Source organism: Sturnira hondurensis, unplaced genomic scaffold (assembly GCF_014824575.4).
Source record: "Sturnira hondurensis isolate 20B ecotype Veracruz unplaced genomic scaffold, ASM1482457v3 Scaffold0006496, whole genome shotgun sequence".
NCBI lineage: Eukaryota > Metazoa > Chordata > Mammalia > Chiroptera > Phyllostomidae > Sturnira > Sturnira hondurensis.
Genome location: NW_028079127.1, coordinates 20,685,842 through 20,693,610, shown reverse-complemented (window position 1 = coordinate 20,693,610; position 7,769 = coordinate 20,685,842). Strand labels below are relative to the sequence as shown.

Here is a 7,769-nt window from a genome sequence, read left to right as displayed (position 1 = left end):
GCCATCCATTGGCCGTGCACACCTCAGAATATGACAGTATAAAGGAGGAGAAACAAATGCAAGGAGGCCGAGGGAAAAAGGATCTCCACCACATTCTTTCCTACTTGTATGTGGCTACTTACGTTTCGGTGATGGAGATTAAGACATCAGGACTTCCAGAGGAGCTTTCCGGGTCCCGGTACTAAGCCCCAGATATCTTAGCTTGGGAAAGGAAGTAAATTTTTCTTTCCTTATTTTTTTCTTAGGCGAATATTAAATTCAGAAGCTTCGAAGCACCTATAGTAAGGATTCAGGCCAAAGTGGTACGTGATGGAGGGGAATCTTCCAAAACATAGGAGAACGTGCGTTCTGGGTTCAATGGTTTTTACCTCTAATATTTGGATCTGTGATTCACTGCAAGTTAATATTTTGCATATAATGTGAGCTGTTGCTCCAGACAGGATCCAAAGAGGAGTTTTGCCATCTCGTCTCTGGGTTTCATGGAGACTTACTCTTTCCTCGGCGTTAGTCTCCTCAGGCACTAAACCAACCTCAGAAGGGCACAGGAAAGGGCGACAACAGTTTCCAATCTTAAATTTACCTTTTCATAGACTTGGGGATGATTGAACTTCCCCTCTTTCTTGAAAGTTTCTATTTTCCAGGCCAAGATGGAGGCATAGGTGGAAACACTGAGCCTCGTAGCACAACTAAGTTTAAAAACAACGAAGTTTTAGTAACAAAAATGCAGCCAAAACACAGAAAATTGAACTGTATGGAAGTCCAACAACAAGGAACCCCTCAGCCAGACTGGGAAGAGGGGCGGTATCAGCAGCAGAGCGGGGTGGGGCTGGAAAGATTATTCAGTCTGACCACCAAGGAGCAGAGGCGGTTGGTGGATCCCAGGCGTGAGGTGGCGATGGGCGGACCCAGTGAGGGCACAGGGCAGCTGGCTGACTGTGGTCACACATTCGCATGCAGACAAACCAAGCGAAGCATTGCAGCTTCAAACCAAATGCAGCTTCAAACCAATGCTTTTGATTTTGTTTGACAAATCAAACAGTGAGACAGACCGCTCGGGCTAGGGCCCCAGTGACTGGAATTAAGAGCCTGAAAGCACCAATTGGAAAGACTTTTGGGGTCGAGGGGCCGGGAGAGGCTCCCAGGCTCACAGAGAGTTCTTCGGAGAGACCCACAGGGTCCTGGAGAGTACACCGGCCCCACACACCCAGGAACCAGCACCAGAGGGGCCCAATTTCCTGGTGGGAAGCCCCAGAAGGGTCAGAAATCTGAGAGAGAGCAGAGCAGAGCAAAGCACCATTTTTTCCCCTCTCTGACCATGCCCCCACATATAGCATCACAGCCCAGTGAACTGGGTGGCCCCACCCTGGTGAACACCTAAAGCTCCACCCCTCATACATAACAGCTGCAAACAGACCAAACATTAGGACTCCAGAACAGCTCAAAGCCCCAGACACTATAATTCTAAGCGACCAAGAAATAGCCAACATTTCAGATGCACAGCTCAAAACACTGGTGATCAGGATGCTCACAGAATTGGTTGATTTTAGTGACAAATTAGAGGAACGAATGAAGGCTAAACTAATTGAAATGAAGGGAAATGCACAGGAAACCAATAGTGATGGAAAGGAAACTGGGACTTGAATCACGGGAGAGGACAAGAAAAAGGGGAAAAATGACCAAACAGAAAAGAATGAAGAAACAAGAATTCAAAAAAATGAGAAGAGGCTTAGGAACCGCCAGGACATCTTTAAACGTTAAACATCCGAATCATAGGGGTGCCAGAAAAAGAAGAGGAACAGGAAGAAACTGAAAACTTATTTGAAAAAATAATATAGGAGAACTTCCCCAGTCTGGCAAAGGAAATAGACTTCCAGGAAATCCAGGAAGCTCAGAGAGTGCCAAAGAAGTTGGAACCAAGAAGGAACACACCAAGGCACATCATAATTACATTAGCCAAGACTAAAATGAAGGAGAAAATCCTAGAAGCAGCAAGAGAGAAGGGGTCAGTCATTTACAAAGGCGTGTCCATCAGACTGTCAGTGGATTTCTCAAAGAGACCTTACAGGCAAGAAGAGGCTGGAAAGTATTCCAAGTCATGAAATCCAAAGACCTACATCCAAGATTGCTCTATCCAGCAAAGCTTCATTTAGAATGGAAGGGCAGATAAATCGCTTCCCAGATAAAGTCAAGTTAAAAGAGTTCATCATCACCAAGCCCTTATTCTATGAAATGTTAAAGGGACTTATCTAAGAAAAAGAAGATGAAAAATATGAACAGAGAAAGGACAGCAAACTCACAGTTATTGACAACCACACCTAAAACAAAAGCAAACAAAGAGGACAGCTAGATCAGGAGCGGAACCATAGAAATGAAGATCACATGGAGGGTTATCAACAGGGGAGTGGGAGGAGGAGAAGGGGGGAGAAGGTACAGAGAATAGGTAGCATAGACGGTAGGTAGAAAATAGACAGGGAGGAGGGCAAGAATAGTATGGGAAACGTAGAATCTAAAGAACTGTGACACAGGGACATAAACTAAAGGGGGGCATTGTGGGGGAGGGATGTGCAGGGTGGAGGGGAATGAAAGGGGGGAAATAGGACAACTGTAATGGCATAATCATTAAAATATATTTTTAAAAAAAGAAATCAGGACTTACAGCCAAGATGGAGGGATAGGTAGACACACTATGCTTCCTCACACCACCAAAAGAAGGACAACAACAAATTTAGAAACAAAAACAACCAAAACTGCCAGCAAGTCGAACGGTATGGAAGTCCGACAACCAAGGAGTTAAGGAAGAAACATTCACCCAGACCAGTAGGAGGGGCAGAACAGGCGGCCATGCAGAGAGGACTGGAGGCTAGACAGCAACTGGCAGACCGGGGTCCCACGGTCCCACGTGCAGATAAACTGGGAGGAACAACTGAGGAGACAGACAGACTGAGACTGCACAACCCAGGGTTCCAGCTCCCGGAAATAAAGCCTCAAACCTCTGATGGAAAACACCTGTGGGGGCTGAGGCATCAGCGGGAGAAACTCCCAGCCTCACAGGAGAGTTCAGTGGAGAGACCAACAGGGTCCTAGGATGTGCAATCAGCACCAGAACGGCCCAATTTGATTGTGAGTAGCAGCAGAGGTGACCAAAAACCCACAGAGAGCAGAGCAACACTGCTCCCTCTCGGACCCCTCCCCCACAGACAGTGTCACAATCCAGACACGTGGGTTGCCCTGGCCTGGTGAACACCTAAGGCTCTGCCCTTTACTGCTTAACAGGTATGCAAAGACCAAAAAAAAAAAAAAAAAAAAAGAAAAAAAATGAAAGAAAAAAGAAAAGGTCCAAATGAAAGAACAGATCCAAGCTCCAGAAAAGTACAACTAAGTGACGAGGAGATAGCCAACCTATCAGATGCACTGTTCAAAACACTGGTCATCAGGATGCTCACAGAATTGGTTGAATATGGTCACAAATTACAGGAAAAAGTGAGGCTATGCGAAGTGAAATAAAGGGAAATGTACAGGGAACCAACAGTGACGGGAAGGAAATCGGAACTGAAATCAGTGGTGTGGACCAGAAGAAAGAAAGAAACATTCATCCAGATCAGAATGAAGGAACAAGAATGCAAAAAAATGAGGAGAGGCTTAGGAACCTCCAGGACATCTTTAAACGTTCCAACATCCGAATCATAGGGGTGCCAGAAGGAGAAGAAGAAGAGCAACAAGTGGAGAAGTTGTTTGAACAAATAATAAAGGAGAACTTCCCAAGCTGGCAAAGGAAATAGACTTCCAGGAAGTCCAAGAAGCTCAGAAAATCCCAAAGAAGTTGGACCCAAGGAGGAGCACACCAAGGCACATTATAATTCCATTATCCAAGATTAAAGAGAAGGAGAGAATCTTAAATGCAGCAAGGGAAAAGGAAACAGTTACCTACAAATGAGTGTCCATCAGACTGTCAGCTGATTTCTCAGAAGAAACCTTGTGGGCAAGAAGGGGCTGGAAGGAAGTATCCCAAGTCATGAAAGGCAAGGACCTACACCCAGGATTGCTCTATCCAGCAAAGCTTTCATTTAGAATGGAAGGACAGATGAAGTGGTTCCCAGATAAGGTCAAGTTAAAGGAGTTCATCATCACCAAGCCCTTACTGTATGAAATGTTAAAGGGGCTTATCTAAGAAAAAGAAGATTAAAAATATGAATAGTAATGTGACAACAAATTCTCAGTTATTAACCACCAAACCTAAAACAAAAGCAAAAGCAAACAAGAATCAGAACAGAAACAGAACCACAGAAATGCAGATCACATGGAGGGTTAGCAATAGGGGAGTGGGAGGGAGAGGGAGGGGGAGAAGGTACAGAGAATAAGTAGCATAGACGGTAGGTAGAAAATAGACAGGGGGAGGGCAAGAACAGTATGGGGAATGTAGAAACCAAAGGACTAGCATGTATGACCCAGGGACATGAACTAAAGGGGGGAATGCAGGGGGAGGGGGTGTGCCTGGTGGAGAAGAATAAAGGGGGGAATGGGACAAGTGTATAGCACGATGAATAAAATATATTTAATTTGAAAAAGAAATCGGTTCCTCAGCTACACTAGTCGAGTTTGAGGTGTTCACAGCCACCACATTGGAGGGCACAGGTCCAGAACAGTCCCCTCATTGCAGAGAGTTCTCAATGGCTGTTGGAGACCTTACGACCCGCCATGGGAAGGGTCAGTCTTGTTAGAAAATGTCTGGTGGCCTGGGGCGGGCCCAGGGTCAGCTGCCAGGCAGGGAGGGCGCCTCAGCACTGGCGGGCAGAGCTCTCTGTGAGAGAGGGGCCACTCGGGCGGCCTGCAGGGGCTGGGGGCGCTAAGGTGCGTGGTGGTCCGGTGAGGCAAGGGCTCTGAAGGGGAGAAGGGTGGGTTGCAGCCCTGGCTGGGAGAGGGCCCGAGGACGCAGGGGGTTTCAGTGCAGGACAGGATGGGGCCCAGCACCTGGCTCAACCAGACTGGGAGGAGAAATAGAGGGGCATTGGGAAAGGCGGGAGCCCCAGCTGGGGGAGGAGGTGATGACAACACCCTTGCACCAGCCTCTGCAAGACCTTCTGCTCCCACCTCCTAGGCTGCTCTGCTCTCTTTGCTGGGTTGGGGGAGGGCATGGGGAGAGTGCCCAGGGGCCAGCCCCACCACCTAGGGCTTGCCTCCCACAGCCTCCCACATCCTGCGCACTCCCGACCTGGCTCCTCTTCCCCTCTCCCCTTTGCCTTCCCTGTCTCTCCATCTGTCTGTCTCTGTCTCTGCCTCTCTGTCTCCCTCCCCCCGGGCTACAACCCTGGAGGCCAGGCAGCTGGACCACTGCCACAGTTTGCTGGTCCTCTCTGCCCCTGGGCTCCTCAGTCTGCTTGTGGCAGTCAGAGTGGGGCTCACCTCGTGTGCTGCTGAGAGGCCCTCCCAGGGCAGGGGTTTCAAAGGGAGTCAGAGCAGTGAGAGGCAGCCCAGTGATCCCAAGGCCTGTTTGCCTGGCCCAGAGGCTCAGGTCCTCACCTGTCCTGGAAGAGCTTCTAGCCCTGGTGATAGCAGCAGCTGCTGTCTGTGGGGCGTCGGTCAGTGCCCCTGAGCCCACTGAGAAGGGGCCCTGAGTGTGCTGCATGTGACCTGGAGGAATGCAGGACGGGGCAGGTCTCATGCCCTAGTCCAAAGACTCACATGGAAACCTACTTCCCCCCCAGTTTGGCTCCTTGGGGACCCTGAGGCCAGAAGAAAGGTGAGGGATCCAGGAGGGGTTTTAGGGGTCCAGTGTCCCTCAGAGCTCTGACCCTCCTCCCACCAGTCTGACGGGCCCCAAGGTGCAAGCCCCAGTTGATCAAGAGCCCACTGGGGCAATGTCTGGGATATGAAACCAGGTTGCACACAGGCCCGTTTCTCCTTCCTTCTCCCAAGGCTGAGTGTGTAAGAGGCCACAAAATCAGGCTGCCACCTTCCAAGGGGCCCTGACCAAGCACCCAGGAGACCCACAGGCCCACAGACTCCAAAGGCTACCCTAGGCCTTGTGGCCACATGGCCATTCATTGCACAGGAGAGCTGGGACTGGAATTTTCCTCCTGGCCTCTGGACCCGTCTCTCATGTGGGCCCATTATCTCCCCCTGGGGTGCTCTCTCCCCCTCCCAGCACCAGTCTCTGCAGCCTCATGTCTCAGTGAGAGCACTGAACAGGGACTCATGGGGGTCAGATCCGAGGCCACCTCCTGAGACTATGGGAGTGAGGAGGAGGAGGTTGCCATGTCGGGGCGCAGTCAGGGTTGGCTGCACAGGTGGAAGGGCCTGCCAAGCAGAGGATTCGATCAGCAGGAGGCTCCCAGGGGCCTGAGTGGTGGGTGTGTGTGGCAGCCAGACACCTGGGGCGGGCCAGGCTGCAGGGGAGGGCAATGAGGAGCCCCATGTCACCCGGTCCTGACACCAGCCTGCGGGCTGTGGGTTCCTGAAGGTTGGGGGCAATATGGCCAAATCAGAGTTTGGAGGAGCCCCAGAAAAAGGTGTGGAAGCAGACTGCATTCTGGGGAGAGCCTGGGAACGAGAGGAGTTAGAACCAGAGGCCTTGGCTACACTTAGGAGAGAAGACGGTGCTAGAGGCCAGGGCAGGGGTGCTGGCAGAGGTCCGAGGGGACAGTCCCAGGAGGTGGAGGGGCAGGAGGCCACTTTCCAGCCTTTCAGCTCAGGGCTTGTGCAGTGGGCACCTGCCAAACAGTAGGTCCAGCCACCTGGGCACCACCATGGCTAATTGGGGAAGTCCTGAACTCAGAGATGCAGACCAGCTGTTGTCTGTTCCTGGTAACTGATGTCCTGAGAGAGAGTGTCCCTGGGCAAGATGTGACACCTGTTGAGGCCTGGGAAGAGAACCAGCTCAGGATGGCACTGGGCACGTCCTCCATGGTAAAGGAAACATCTGGGGGAGACCAAGAAGGAGCTGCCAGGGAGGCAGGAGGGAAACCAGGGGAGGGGCCTCAGGGGAGGACGGGGGAAGTTTCAGGAAGACAGAGGGGCCGCCAGCACCTGGGTAGAAAAAGACGGGGCTTGAGTGGCCACTGTCTCCAGTGAGGGCTGGCCAGCCAACCGTGTCTTTAAGTGTGACCAAGAGTGAAGAATCGGGAGTATAGTTGTGGACGGCCCTTCCCCAACCTTGGCTGGGGAGGGGCCAGGGCAACAGGCCACCTCTGGTAGGGGCTAGGGACATTTCCAGGCCAGAAAGCAGTAAGAAGAGTGCAGGAGAGGGGGCAGGTGTCCCCAAGCCACTGAAGTGACTGAGAGCTGGGTCTAGAGCAGGCTAAAGTGACCTTGGAAGCCTCCCTTGGGCCTGGCTGGGTGGGTAAGGCTGCAGATGGAGGTGGTCACTGCTACTCACTCACCCAGCCTGACCTGAGAGCCTGCTGGGTGCTGGGCAGGCCTGGAAGGAAGACTTGCTGGAGAATTCACTACACCATGCTGATTCTGAGGCGGGAGAAGGACCCAGGACTGTGCCAGGCTCCCTTCCTCTCTTCTGGACATTTCAACTCTCTTGAGCACCATGGCTGAAACTTCCCCAAGGGGCCCAGGAGAGGCCAATATGTTGTCAGGGAGATGGAGAAACCATTTCTTCAGGTTGCACAGGAGGCAGACTTCACCCACAGTCCAGTGAGACCCCTGAAGCAACAGCAGAGCTGAGGCAAGGCCAGCCCACACCTGGCAGGTGGCCAGTGATGGGGCAGGTCAGGAAGGCTCCTGGGGGGGCTGTTGCAACTGGCCCAGGCATAAAGGAGGGT

The 7,769-nt window shown here is 51.7% G+C and overlaps 1 non-coding gene across 1 annotated transcript; it reads right to left on the bottom strand.

The window, feature by feature from the left end:
* Nucleotides 1-422: 422 nt before the first annotated feature.
* LOC118989699 (small nucleolar RNA SNORA26) lies at nucleotides 423-543 on the bottom strand. The gene has a single exon (XR_005067069.1). It is a non-coding gene; the product is annotated as a small nucleolar RNA SNORA26 (small nucleolar RNA).
* Between the last annotated feature and the right edge of the window lie 7,226 nt (nucleotides 544-7,769).